Below are 15,266 nucleotides of genomic sequence, written 5' to 3' on the forward strand. Positions count from 1 at the left end.
CCCGAGATTGCAGCTAGGGTGCAAGAATCGGAGAGTACTTGGACTATGTCCTCCCCATCAGTATGGCACAGTGTTAGATTTGGAGGTCTCGAGTTGGCACAGGTAGGTACTTGTGACAAATAGGGACCCTTGCCTCTAGTCAGGGTAAGAGGGTACACTCCTAAAATAACCCCTACTCACCCCTTGGTAGCTTGACACGAGCAGACAGGCTTATCTCAGAGGTAGTGTGTAAGCATTTGTGAACACATGCAGTAATCCCCTGACAACATTACAGATGGACACCACACCAGGTTTTATATATATAAAAAAAGCATTCTTTATATATGTTTACCACAAGACCATAAACGACAAAAATCCACAATACTGTACTTTAAAAATGGTAGTTTTAGCTTAGTTCAGTTCAGTTCAGTTCGTAAGATGCAACACATCAATGTACCTTACGATGCGTTGCGCTTCCACAACAAACAGTGTTGCAGCGATGGAAATGAGGCAAAGTTCTGGTGCAAAGAAATAAAGACGTGAAGATTTTCCAGATGCCGCACGCTTCTCCGATGATGCGAGAAGTCTCGGTTCGATGCGTCAACTACAGCGGCGACACCCTTGTTCAGTGATGCAACGGCAACAACCTCGGCTGCGGCACTCTTCTCCGACGTTAACGAGAGGCTTCCGCACAATGCGACAACTACAGCGGCGACATCCAAGATGCGACGGCAGCAGCTCCAACGGCGGCATGCTTTTCCGTGGATGCGAGGCGCTTTTCTCGATGTGCTGCAATACGACAGCTACAGCGCCAATAATCAAGATGAGACGGCAGCAGCAGCGATGGCAACACGATTTTTCCTTGTTGTGAGACACTTCTCTCGATGCGGTGCAATACAACAGCTACAGCGCCGACATTCACGAAGCGACGGCAGCAGCAGCGATGGAGACACGCTTCTTCTTCGTTACGAGACGCTTCTCTCGATGCAGTGCAATACGACAGCTACAGTGCCAACATTCAAGATGCAAAGGCAGCAGTAGCGACACGCTTCCTCTTCGTTGCGAGACGCTTCTCTCGATGCGGTGCAATACGACAGCTACAACGCCGACATTCAAGATGCAACGGCAGCAGCAGCAGCGACAGTAACGCGCTTCTTCCTCGTTGAGTAGCGCTTCCAACTCCTTGCGAAACGCAGTCCTTCAGAAGTCCCAAAACAGCAGCAGGCACTTACAAAGAACTCTGGGGAGCTGGGGATTGAAATCTGTTGTCCCTGAGACTTCAGCAGGGGGCAAGCTCTTTTCCAAGCCCATGGAGATCCTTCACAAGTTGAAAATTAAGCACACAAAGTTCTTTCTCCTTTCTTTGACAGTCAGGCAACCACTGCAGGCCAATCCCCCAAGCAGCACTTCAGCTTAGGGATAGTCTCTCCTCAGTCTCTTCAGGTTCCTCTCCCCAGCAAAGGTTTCTTCTTGTAGTCCAAAAGTGATCAAATTTCTTGGGATCAGGGTCCCAATATTTATACCCCAAAATCCTTTGTCCTCTGAGGGCAGAGGGGCCTTTGCCCAGTCCAAACCAGTCTGTTTACATGACTCCTTCTTTCCATTCACAGTGCAGGGCAGAAACATCAGACACCCCACAGGAGGTGGAGCCGGCATTGAGAATACAGCAACAGCCACGACGGAAGCACTTTCATAAGAGTTCTTCCTGCGCTACAGATTGCCACGCGTGATCTGGAGTAACAATGTGAGCCATTTCAATGCCAAGCTCATTGAATTGGTGTGAGGGCTTGCAGATTACGCAAAAATTCCATGCAGCAAACCACCCCCAATCAGCAGGCCTTGTTGAGAAGTACAATGGTACTCCCAAGCTGAAGCTTGCAAAATACACGAGAGTACAGGATTGAAATGGCCAGATGCACTTCCCCTAGCATTATTGTCTACGAGAGTAACAGCACATTCTAGGACAGGATATTTTCCCCTTATTGACTGGTCTTCGGGCGCCCTGCGAATGTTTGGGGTGTCCCTAGGCCCAAATGTTTTTCCGAAATAGAGTACCCTCTTTTGATTGACTATCTGTACCAGCTGTTTAGAGATCTTCGTTTTATTCATCAACAGATTCACGACACACTGCAACCACTGCCAGAGGGGGCATAGACATCAACTGCAGCCTGGTGATTTTGTACCGATCTGGCACTTCCAACGGAAGAGTTGCCTGAAGCAGCTGTGGAAGGGGCCTACCCAGGTGCTGTTAGCCACCCGAACCGCCATAAAGGTGGAAGGCCGGAAGCACTGGGTCCATGCTTTGCACGTCAAACAGGTGCCTCTACCACTGCCATATGACGCCTGAGTTCGGGATGGGATTGCTGGCCAAGAAGGTGAGCTGGTGCAACACTTTGTTTCCTTCTCTGATGCGTGACTAAGAGGTGTCCAGCTGAACGAGGAAAGCGATCAGTCTCTGTTTGAGGCGATCCCTCCGGGGCAAGAGCTGCCCCGGGTACTTCAGCTCTTGGTGCATCTACATCAGAGTCCCCAAGCTGACCTGAAAGTGAATTTCTTCATCTGTTTGTTGACAAGGAAGTGCCTGGACATAGGAAGGTGCACCGGCAGGGCAAGACGGGAATTAGGGAAGGACTTACTTTAAGGTATAGGTGCTGTGCCTCTGGTGCCTATTTTAGATTAGAGTGAAAGAGTGCTGGTGCACTGCCCTGGACAGGATGGTATTTGCACAGGAGGGAGGTTGCCCTACCCTGAAAGAAAACAAACTTGCTTTTAATAAGGGTCGCAGATTGCTTTTCAGCAAGACCTGTGATTGTGCAGCTCCACCGCGGGAGTATTTGATGAACAATATGAGCCTGACTGTGAGGCTCGAAAAGGACACAGGAAAGAAGAATACTCATCTGGTTGGTTGTACTAGTGGTCGCAGTTCCTAAAAGTACTCTTTATGTATCCATTTGGTCATTTAAACATGAGAGAGGAGCGCCCTTTAGTGACTCCTCCGATGCAACAGAATGGTCCTGCATGGTCAAGTTGGTTCATTGGGTACAGGGTGAGGGTAGTGGTGTTTATTCTCATGGTGATGATTACATTGTTTGCGGTAGTCTGGTACTTGGAACAACACCCTGTGCATGTTTTAGTGAGGACTACTCCTGTGCCAGCTGAGCATTCCTTCATCACGTTGGCCCCGCTTAAGGAAAGGCACAAACGTACTCAGAACGCTTTTATCCAAATGCTTCATCAGATGCACAGTACTACTAATGCCACAAAATGCTGGGTGTGCGGGCTACTCCCCTCGGTAATGCACAAAAACAATTTACTTATCTTGATGCCTGTCCTATTTATGTAGTTGTGAGGCCTGGTTCCAATTGTTATCTATGGTCTATATGCATTACTATGCGGATGCAATGAAAATGACAAGCCGATTAGGAAGCAGTTCTAGACTATATAGTGATGCACCAGGGATATACACCTGGGGAAGATGGAAAGGAGGGTACCCTGCACCCTGATGCTTGTATGAATATTTTCACAGCTCATGAAAATGTTACTTAGCTAAAAAATGAAGTCCTAGACTTTCATGGATTCAATGTCCCTGAATACTTTAAGTGTTTTCAAGAATGTAATTATACCTATTTTCTGAATACGACTAGTAGTCCCCCCTTACTGACACCTCCGAATGTGTATTTTATTTGTGGGGAGCTCGCTTATACGTGGCTCCCTAGGGGGTGGTTTGGCCAATGTTACCTCTCTTTCCTCCTGCCTCTTGTTTATATTGCCCTGTCCACATACCATAGGTTGTATCGATGGGACCTTTCCACTTACAGAGTTAAGAGTGGTCAATGTAATGATATTGATCAAACAGATACTTTTCTGCAGAAATTCAGATATAATGAAGGGTAATGTGCCATGCTGGGGTCCCATGTTTAATAGTCGCAACATATGTCCCCTTGCCAGGGTAGTTAAAGGAGTCATTAACACTACTGCGGGTATACTCACTAATATCACAGTCGAGCTCCAAGCTACGATACTTGTTTCACTTCAAAATTGGATGATTTTAGACGTCATACTAGCTGATTAGGATGGAGCATGTCCTGTCATCGGCGGCAGCTGGTGTGGGTGGGGGTGTGTGTGTGTGTGTGTGTGTGTGTGTGTGTGTGTGTGTGTGTGTGTGTGTGTGTGTGTGTGTGTGTGTGTGTGTGTGTGTGTGTGTGTGTGTGTGTGTGTGTGTGTGTGTGTGTGTGTGTGTGTGTGTGTGTGTGTGTGTGTGTGTGTGTGTGTGTGTGTGTGTGTGTGTGTGTGTGTGTGTGTGTGTGTGTGTGTGTGTGTGTGTGTGTGTGTGTGTGTGTGTGTGTGTGTGTGTGTGTGTGTGTGTGTGTGTGTGTGTGTGTGTGTGTGTGTGTGTGTGTGTGTGTGTGTGTGTGTGTGTGTGTGTGTGTGTGTGTGTGTGTGTGTGTGTGTGTGTGTGTGTGTGTGTGTGTGTGTGTGTGTGTGTGTGTGTGTGTGTGTGTGTGTGTGTGTGTGTGTGTGTGTGTGTGTGTGTGTGTGTGTGTGTGTGTGTGTGTGTGTGTGTGTGTGTGTGTGTGTGTGTGTGTGTGTGTGTGTGTGTATGTATATATGTATATATGTATATATGTATATATGTATATATGTATATATGTATATATGTATATATGTATATATGTATATATGTATATATGTATATATGTATATATGTATATATGTATATGTATATATGTATATATATATATACACACCTGACAGCGTTCAGACTCTATATTCTACCATGTAAAATTCACACAGATTGGCCTGAGATCCACGAAGAAAATGATTCATGGTTCCTCACAGGGTGGCTCTGAAGCCTAATGACATCTTGGGGTTGGAAGATATTCCTTGTCCTGATAGCTATTGCAGGGGATGTTCTCACTTGCTGTGTATGCATTAATTGCCTCCCAGCTTGCTGCACGTATTGTGCAAGTAGACTCACCCCATTGCTGTACTGCCCAAGTCTGATAATAAATACTCCCCTTTGATGGTTCAAGAATATCACTCCATTATATTGATCGATGAAGGAATTTTTGATGATTAAAGAACAATAGTTTCTGAATTTCCCATTTATATGCTTTATATGTGTTTTGCAATATGAATTATTCAGCAACAGCAATAAATCTTCTTTTAGCCACCTATGCTAAAAGGTGGATCTGTAGGGTTTGAAAATTCCCCATTTATACATGTTATGTAGGTTAGCATATGTGGCTAAATAGATGCGGTTTGTATTTGTATTGTGCAATCCGCTAAGTTATCCCAGCAATGTGTGCCTTCATTTGTATTTCACAATCAAGCGAAGACTGCTTGGATTGTACGCGCACTAGGCCTCTTGTTTATTCTTGATTGCTTGCTTCAGCTAAATTGTACGTTTATTATTTCTCCTCCTGTTCAGGGTTGGATCCTGACTCATGAATGAATCAATCAATCAAAGCATTTGTATAGCGCGCTACTCACCCGGAGGGTCTCAAGGCGCTTGGGGGAGGGGGGTCCTCTACTGTTCAGACATCCAGGTCTTCAGTTACTTCCTGAAGGAGAGGTGGTCTTGGGTCAGGCGGAGGTGGATGGGGAGGGAGTTCGGAGAAGGATCTTCCTCCCGTTGTGGCTCTTCGGATGCGGGGAATGGCGGCAAGGGCGTGCTTGGTCGATCGTAGCTGGCGGGTGGGAGTGTAGAAGGTCAGGCGGTCGTTGAGGTATACAGGGCCTTGGTTGTGGAGAGCTTTGTGAGCGTGGGTGAGGAGTTGGAACGTGATTCTCTTGCTGACGGGGAGCCAGTGCAGGTCTCTCAGGTGTCCGGCGATGTGGCTGTGTCGGGGGATGTGCAGGATGAGTCGTGCTGAGGGGTTCTGAATGCGCTGGAGTCTTTTCTGAAGTTTGGCTGTGGTTCCGGCGTAGAGGGAGTTGCCGTAGTCCAGTCAGCTGGTGACAAGGGCCTTGGTGACCGTCTTCCTGGTTTCGGAGGGGATCCACCGGAAGATCTTGCGTAGCATGCGTAGGATGTTGAAGTATGACGAGGAGATGGCGTTGACTTGTCTGGTCATCGAGAGGGAGGAGTCCAGGGTGAAGCCCAGGTTGCGTGCGTGGTCCGTTGGTTTGGGTGCGCTGCCCAGAGCAGGGGGCCACCAGGAGTTGTCCCAGGCGGAGGGTGATGGTCCCAGGATGAGGACTTCCATCTTATCTGAGTTCAGTTTCAGGCGGCTGTTCATCATCCACTCGGCTAAGTCTTTCATCCCTTCGTGTAGGTTGGTTCTGGCGGCTGCGGGGGTCGTTGGTGAGGGAGAGGATCAGCTGGGTGTCGTCGGCGTAGGTGATGTTGAGGTTGAGGTTGTGTTGGCGTGCGATGGCCGCGAGGGGGCTCATGCAGCTGTTGAACAACGTGGGGCTGAGTGATGATCCTTGGGGTACGCCGCAAATGACTTCGGTGGCCTCTGATCTGAACGGGGGGAGGCGGACTCTCTGGGTTCTTCCGGCGAGGAAGGAGATGATCCACTCCTGTGCCTTCTCCTGGATTCTGACGTTGTTCAGGCGCTGCACTAGGGTGCGGGGGCAGACCGTGTCGAACGCTGCGGAGAGGTCCAGGAGGATGAGGGCCGCTGTTTCCCCGTTGTCGAGCAGGGCTCGGATGTCGTCGGTGGCTGCGATGAGTGCGGTCTCGGTGCTGTGGTTGGCCCGGAAGCCGGACTGCGAGTGGTCGAGGGATCCATTCGTCTTGAGGAAGGCGGTCAGCTGTCTGTTGACGGTCTTTTCAATGACTTTGGCAGGAAAAGGAAGGAGCGAGATAGGGCGGTAGTTTTTGAGGTCGGCGGGGTCCGCTGATTGTTTCTTCAGTAGGGCGCTGAGTTCGGCGTGCTTCCAGCTCTCCGGGAAGGTGGCGGTGTCGAAGGAGGTGTTGATGTCCCGGAGGTGGGGTGCGCTGACGGAGTCGGCCTTGTTGAAGATGTGGTGAGGGCAGGGGTCGGTAGGTGATCAGAGTGGATGGAGTTCATCGTGTGGATGGTATCTTCGGTGTTGACCGGGGTCCAGGCGCGGAGGGTGGTGGTGGGGGCGTTGGTACGGTCGCAGGGTGCGTCGGCTGTGTGCTGAAACTGTTGTGTATGTCTGCGATCTTGCTGTAGAAGAACGAGGCGAGCGAGTTGCAGAGGTATTGTGAGGGAGTGAGGTCGTTGTTTCTGGCGCTGGGGTTCGAGAGATCTTTGACTATGTTGAAGAGTTCCTTGCTGTTGTGGGCGTTGTTGTCCAGTCGTTCCTTGAATGCGGTTGAAGATGTGGTGAGGGCAGAGGTCGGTTGGTGATCCGGAGTGGATGGAGTTCATCGTGCAGATGGTGTCTTCGGTGTTGACCAGGGTCCAGGCGCAGAGGGTGGTGGGGGGCGTTGGTACGGTCATAGGGTGCGTCGGCTGTGTGCTGAAACTGTTGTGTATGTCTGCGATCTTGCTGTAGAAGAACGAGGCGAGCGAGTTGCAGAGGTCTTGCGAGGGAGTGATGTCGTCGTTTCCGGCGCTGGGGTTCGACAGCTTTTTGACTATGTTGAAGAGTTCCTTGCTGTTGTGGGCGTTGTTGTCCAGTCGTTCCTTGAATGCGGTTTTCTTGGTGGTGTGGATCAGCTGGTGGTGTTTTCGGGTGGCATGCTTGAGGGTGGTCATGTTATCTGTAGTCGGGTCTCTGCGCCAGGCTTTCGAGGGCCCGGCAGTTCTTCTTGGAGCTCTTGAGTTCTTCGGTGAACCAGGATGCTTTCTTGCTGCTGGGTCTGATGAGGGGGGGTCTTCAGTGGAGCGAGGTAGTCTGCGCAGTTGGTGATCCACCATGTGAGGTTGTTGGCGGCTTGGTTGGGGTTCGTTGAGCTGGTGGGAGGGTTCTGGCTCAGGGATGTGGTGAGTTGGTCAGTGGTGATCTTGTTCCAGCTTCTGCGGGGAACCTGGTGCGGGTGGTGGTCCTACTGAAGCTGAAGTGGACGCAGCTGTGGTCTGTCCGGTGGAGTCAGGTGGTGTGGCTGAAGGAGATGTCCTTGCTGGAGAAGACGGGGTCAAGCGTGCGGTCGGCGTAGTGGGTGGGGGTGGTCACCAGTTGCTTGAGTCCGAGGTTGGCGAGGTTGTCCGGCAGGGTGGTGGTGTTGCAGTCGTTGTTGTTCTCTAGGTGGAATTTGAGGTCCCCAAGGAGTATGTAGTCAGCGGAGGGGAGGGCGTGCGGGCTTATGAAGTCTGTGATGCCTTCGCTGAATTGTGTGCGTGGTCCCGGGGGTCTGTAGATGAGGGTGCCGCCGAGGGTGGTCTTGGGGTCGGTGTGTATCTGGAAGTGCAGGTATTCGGCGGTTGTGAGGGTGTCGTCGGAGTTGGTCGTGATGCGGATGGTGTTCTTGTGGGCGATGCCTCCTCCGGTCTGGTTGACGCGGTCCCTTCGGGTGATCTTGTATCCGTCCGGGATGGCGATGTCGGGCGCTGAGGAGGCGTTCATCCATGTTTCTGTGAGGAAGGCGACGTCTGGTGATGTGGGGTCGAGGAGGTTCCAGAGTACGACGGTGTGTCTGGACAGAGCGGGTGTTGAGCAGGATGCACTTCAGTTGGTTGCTGCTGGTGCTTGGCTTGGCGGGTGCGGTGCAGGTCCGGATGCAGGAGAACGTGCAGGATTGGCAGGTGAAGGGTCCGTGGGTGCGTCCTGGGGTGGCATGGTGGCAGTCGGGGATTCGGCCGGTGTTGAGTGCGTTGAGGGTGGCGGTGTCGTAAGTCCGGCGGGTGGGCTGGGAGCTGCAGGGACCAGGGGGTCTGATGCTGGGCGCGGTCCAGGCACAGACGGGCTTACCTTTGGCACGCCCTCGGCGCACAATCGGCACACCCGCTGCGCGTCAACGCTGCGCGTACGCATGCACTCTGCCATAAATGGAGAGTTGGGGGGGGGGGGCAGGGCGAGGCGAGGGAGGAGCAGCTGGGAGGCGGGAGCGGGGTGGCAAGTTGGGGGGTGAGCGGTGCAGTGATGCTGGAGGGAGTGTGGGTGGGGCCGCGGGGGAGCAGCGGCAGGGAGCGGGGTGGGGCAGGGAACTAGCAGTGACAACGGGACAATAAAAGTGAAATGCGCTAAAAATGACAAAACAAACAAATACAAGTACAATAACGAGGCAATTTACGGCGATACAATTTACCAAACAACGAAGCAGGCACAGAGGGCAGGCAGGGTCAGAACTCTCTAGGCAGCAGGAGGAGGCCGGGCACACTCGGGTGGGCCACGCAGTGGGAGGAGCGACCGGGTCTGACCAGGTCAGGTCACAGCTCCTCGCCCGTGAGCCTCGCCTTATGAACCTTTGTGGGAGGAAGGAGCAGCTGGGAGGCGGGAGCGGAGTGGCGAGTGGGGGGGGGGGGGGTGAGCGGGCGGTGATGCTGGAGGGAGCGTGGGTGGGGCCGTGGGGGAGCAGCGGCAGGGAGCGGGGTGGGGCAGGGAACAAGCAGTGACAACGGGACAATAAAAGTGAAATGCGCTAAAAATGACAAAACAAACAAATACAAGTACAATAACGAGGCAATTTACGGCGATACAATTTACCAAACAACGAAGCAGGCTCGGAGGGCATGCAGGGTCAGGGGGCCAAACCAGCAGGGGCAGAACTCTCTAGGCAGCAGGAGGAGGCCGGGCACACACTGGGTGGGCCACGCGGCGGGAGGAGAGACCGGGTCTGCCCTTTCATTGCATTCCTTTCTGTGTATGTATCTCAGCTCCCACATTAGGCGACAATAAGACCCGGCGCAGTGACCTTGGAGTACTGATAGGGCGTCTATCTGGCAGGTGTTAGCTCATCTCTCTGTACCTCCTTTGTTCATAGCTGGCTCAAGTCAGTACTTTTCCACAAGAGGCGTAAAGGAATTAACAGGGTAAAAATGTGGTGACAGTGCGCAGTACAGGAATGATTAGGGTGAATGTGTGCGGTGCGCAGTAAAGGAATGATCAGGGTGGATGTGTGGCACGAGTGCACAGTGAAGTGCTTCATTACAGGTACTAGAAAAATCAGATACCACGCCCAAACTCGCCTAGATTTAAAACCTTCTGGAGAATGCTGCACTCAAATACCCTGGCAAAGTCTTGAGGGCTGTTTTTCATGTATAAAATGTCGCTTCCAATCATCTGCAGTAAGGATGAGCACAAATGAAAACGTTCCCAAGATAGCACCCCCGGAGGGACTGAAGTGTTTTCCTTTAAATGTTCGGTCTCTCCCAAAGCATCAGCACGAGGTATGGGATCTTGTTTACACCACACAGCCAGATATCTGTTCTCTAACCGAAACATGGATGAAACCTCATACGGTTACAGCAATAACACTAGGGGTTCCATCGGGCTACAAGATTCTACACTTTGACCGAATCAACAAAACAGGTGGTGGCCTAGCCATCATATACAGGGACATACTCATAGTAACAATACTAGAACAAAGGTCCTGTCCACAACTGGAAATAATGATTTTGAAAATCGCCTCAGCGGGCCACATCTCCTGGAAAGGTGCTGTAGCTTACCGCCCACCAGGATCCAACCCGGATTTTGCTCTCTCCCTTCTAGAGTTATTAGCCCCCCACTTCAAATCCAAGGAGGATTTTATCCTCCTAGGAGATTTTAATGTGCACATGGACAACCTGACACACCCCGAAACAATCGAATTAACTACAGATCTGTCTAGCCTGGGGTTAAAAGCTATGAATAGCAGTGCTACCCACATAGGTGGTCATACTTTAGACTCACTATTCTCTAACTGCACTAAAATAAGATGCTCACCTGCTAAAGAAATCCAATGGTCAGACCATTTTCTGATAGAGTTCCTATTAATGGCCCAATTAAATCATTGCACAAAACGCCACTCCCGCCTATCTGGCGTCGACAGAGGCACAAAATATCGGTGGAAAAGTTGCAGGAAAGCTGGATACAACCAATTTACACAGATAAGGACTCAGCCGATACTGCATTAGCAAAATTTAATGACTCACTTAAGCTAGCCATCGACACTCTGGCCCCTCCAAAGCTTCATAAGCAATATCCCTCTAACAAGCAAGAAACCTGGTATACACAAGAACTGAGAACAGAAGCAGAAATGTAGGCGATTGGAAAAAGCATGGAGGAAACCGAAAACTGAGGAGAAAAGGAAAATGTATCAAGAGGCACAGGCAACCTACTATAAAAACATAAAGCAAGCTAGGAAAAACAGTCTCACCCAACAACTAACAGAGGCGGGTAATAGTCCAAGGGAGCTGTTTAAAATACTGCAGAGCTTTGTTAAACCCACAGCCTGTGAGAGCCCGATGAATTCTCCCAAACTCTGTGATGAGATCTCGGTGTTCTTTGAGGATAAAATTAATCTCATCTACAACAAAATTATGGTCGCTAGCAGCGTAGGAAATACGATCTTCCCCCCCATACAAAACAAAAACGTATTACTATCCTTCCCGCAAATCGGTGACATAGATCTCCCCCCTCTCATTAGCCACATAAAATCTGGGCCCCCCAATGACTTCCTCCCTGCTAAAATGGTCGCCCCTCTGATCACCCTCTTAGGACCCTCCATTCAGTCAGTGATGAACATCTCACTGACAGTAGGACATGTCCCAATGGAATGGAAGAAAGCAGTGGTGAACCCAATAAGGAAAAAAGCGGCATCCCCATGGACAGACCTTTCAAACCTCCGGCCCATCTCCCTCTTGCCACACATCAGTAAGATGACTGAGAAGCACGTGAACACCCACTTATCCAAACATATCGATGCAACGGAGGGCCTGGATCAATCACAATCTGGGTTCAGGCCCAACCACAGCACCGTATCGGCCCTCCTGGCAGTGACCAATAACATCAGGATGACGCTGGATGGGGGGGGGGGGGGGGGTGGGGGTCGATGATTCTGGTGCTGTTGGATCTATCCGCTGCCTTTGATACGGTGTCACATGAAGTGCTTCTCGGTCGTCTGAGGAATGTGGGACTGGGGGGTGTGGCTCTGTCCTGGATGGAGAGTTTTCTCTCAGGCCACTCTCAAGAAGTCAGGTTGGGCTCCCATAAGTCCATCTCTAGGGAGCTCACCAAGGGAGTGCCACAGGGCTCATGCCTAAGCCCCACATTATTCAATGTATACGTGGCCCCCCTGGCTGACTTAGTGAGATCCTTTGGGTTCACCCCGGTGTCATATGCGGACGACATCCAACTTCTGTTCCCTTTTAAAACCTTTACACCTGCACTAAAAAAATCCTTTGCAGATGGAATGAGGGCAGTGTCAGAGTGGATGGCCAAGAACTGCCTACAGTGTAATGTAGGTAAAATGGAAGTACTGTTGATTGGGGAGGCAGTGACACTATGGTCCCCCGAATGGTGGCCCTTGGAACTGGGACCTGTTTCCAGTCCCAAACAGACCGTTAAAAACGTGGGAGTGCTATTAGACCAAGCACTAACATTAAAAGATCATGTGAACCAAGTTGCCAGCACTTGCTTCAGGGCCATTGGACTGCTGAGATGGGTTTTTCCATATCTACCTGACAGACATAGGAAGACCTTGGTCCAGGCTTTAGTCATTAGCAGATTGGACTATTGCAATGGTCTTCTCTTATCAACTAATGAAGAACAACTTAAACTGCAAATAGTCTAAAACACTGCGGCAAGACTAGTCCTCAACGCTCCACCTAGGACTCCCTCCCGCCCCCTATTGGCTAAACTACACTGGCTCCCAGTGCGGCAACGCATTACGTTTAAAATCCTATGTACCATTCATAAATGTCTGACCAGTACGGGGCCCAAGTACCTCACAAAAGCCTTCTCACCCTACGTCCCAGGGCGCTCCTTACACTCCAGTAACCTCCGGCTACTACAGGTACCCAGAATAAAAAAAATCTAGGCAGGGATGTCGTGCCCTTGCTCACACTGGACCTATCCTCTGGAACTCTTTGCCCCAGACATTGAAACAATTTACCAACCACCTAACCTTCCGAAAAACCCTTAAAACCCATCTTTTCATAAACATTTAAAAACCACTTATTCAATCCAATCAGTCACTTCTTGAACATGGACCAGCACAATCTGAATTCCTCCTACTGGCAAAGCGCGGAGATACCCCTCCGGGGGTCGAATCAGGCGCTCTACAAGAACATAAATAAATAAATGATCTGAGTGGATGTGTGTGGTGCGAGTGTGTAGAGTTTGATAATCTAGGATGGCACAGCAAGTGAACATTCATACCAGAAAACGACTTGGTACATGGGAGCTCTCCTGGACATGAGGATCACAATAATATATCCTTTTGAAGTCAGACTAGCATCTATACTGCTGATCTCGTCTGAACTCAGCGTCTTCTTGCATCACCACTGCACCTAAAGAGGAGCTGCACATGAGATTTCTAACAGAATATATGGAGAACAAGCTAGGTTAGACATCTGAAGACAAGAAAAGATGCAATTCACACCAGCACAACATTCTCTTCCCTGGTGGCAAAAGAAAAAAAACATGAATAAAGCACCTTTCCAGAAAAATGCTTTCCCTACAGTCACGTATATGTAATGCTTACTCTTAAAGGTGATGAGAGTATGTGGAACCCCCAGACATCTTACAGTACCTGGTCAGAGAGAAAGCAGTCATACAACACCCACATGCTGGCACAGAGGGAGGCCCACCCAACATACTTGCCATTTCTTCACTCATTCACATTGGAGAGTCTTGGTGCAGTCAGGCATCATATCAGAGAAGAACATCCTACACCTAAAGAAAGATTGAAGGACCTCTCAAAAGACCACCTGTTGGTCACCAAGAACAAAATTCTGGCAGAAATCTTGGTGCAGTGGAGAACACACAGATAGGTGTCTGTGTCAGAGGAAGCAATGCTGAGATTTTGCATCTGGGTATTGGGAACTTAAGTTCAAAAAATCATTGTTGATTAACTACTCCGCCATCTTACTCTACCTTTCCCCAATGTCTCTTCTTCATAAGGTAAAAGGATAAACTGCATGGCCACCTGAGTGAAAACCTTGTCAATTAAGTCTTACAAGTGGTTGTCCTTTGCAATCATCTACAAGGGAGAGCACTGCTGTAAGAGAGTAGGATCTGCATCCTATGGTTACCCCCACTTTTTGCTGTGCTTCACTGTTTTTTTACTTTAGTCTGGCAGTTGTCCTGCTAATCAGGCCCACAGCCTAGCTGTTCTCTCTAAATTGATACCATGTACTTTTGGTACATACCAAATTGGTTACTGGGTTACCCATGTGACCCCCTTAATATGGTACCTACGGTACCCAGGGCATAGGTACCCCAGAGGCCTACCAGGGGCTGAAGCAGGTATTATACCAGCCCTGGACCGCCTTCCAAAATGGCACCACAGGTCTGCACTTGCAGCCTGCGTAAGGTGGTGTAAGCACCCCTTACTGCAGGGGTCTTCAAACTGTGGGGTGCAACACCCAGGGGGGCCGTGGAGTGATAGGAAGGGGGTCGCGCATTCCCTTCACACTTCTGCCCAGGCCCATAGCTTCAGCCCCCTCCTTCCCCGTAGTGTCTCAGCCCGGGCTGCTGCAGTGCTGGGGGCTCGGCTGGGAGGTGTCTGGAGTCTTATCTTCGGCCGCCTGAGCTTTTCACAGGTCTTTAAAGACCATTTGCATATTTATATGCCTTTGTAAACTGGTTTCCTAGGCTTCGTTTTTTAATGGTTCCAGTACCCTCTGGGCCCCCACTCCGCCTATTCGTTACATTTGTATTTTACACTTACTGCTGTAGTGTGAGAATGCATTTAATGAAAAGAAATATAAAGTTGGGTAGCTAAAAGAAAAATGCCTGCCGTGTGTTGTTTAAAGAGCCTGCAGAGACCTGCTCTTGACACTGAATAGAGTTATAAATAAAAAAGTATGTAATAATTAGCTGTGACTTTTCTGTCTTTGTTCTCTTTAATTATCAGTTATGGATCATTGAGGCAGCCCTAGAACACAATTAAAAGTGCTGTCTATTTATATTTGCTGTTCTATGTATTCACAGATACTTGCTAAAAATACAGCTTTAGGTGGCTTATTTCTGGGCCATCAAAATAATGAGCTGTATTAGCACATTATTTATTTCCTCCACCCTTAATCCTTGATTAATGCCATTATAGCAATAGTTTAACTTCTATCTGAAACCCTACGCTTCAAGTTTCTGGGAATGCACCCTGCATTCAGACAACTCACTCCTCATTCGCCTTCACTTTCGGGCTCGCCCTGCACTCACACTGATCACCATGCACTAATAGTGATCACAAGGCTCTCACACTGATCACAAGGCAATCACCA

The sequence above is a fragment of the Lissotriton vulgaris genome, chromosome 2_1 (genome assembly GCF_964263255.1).
Source record: "Lissotriton vulgaris chromosome 2_1, aLisVul1.2, whole genome shotgun sequence".
Lineage (NCBI taxonomy): Eukaryota > Metazoa > Chordata > Amphibia > Caudata > Salamandridae > Lissotriton > Lissotriton vulgaris.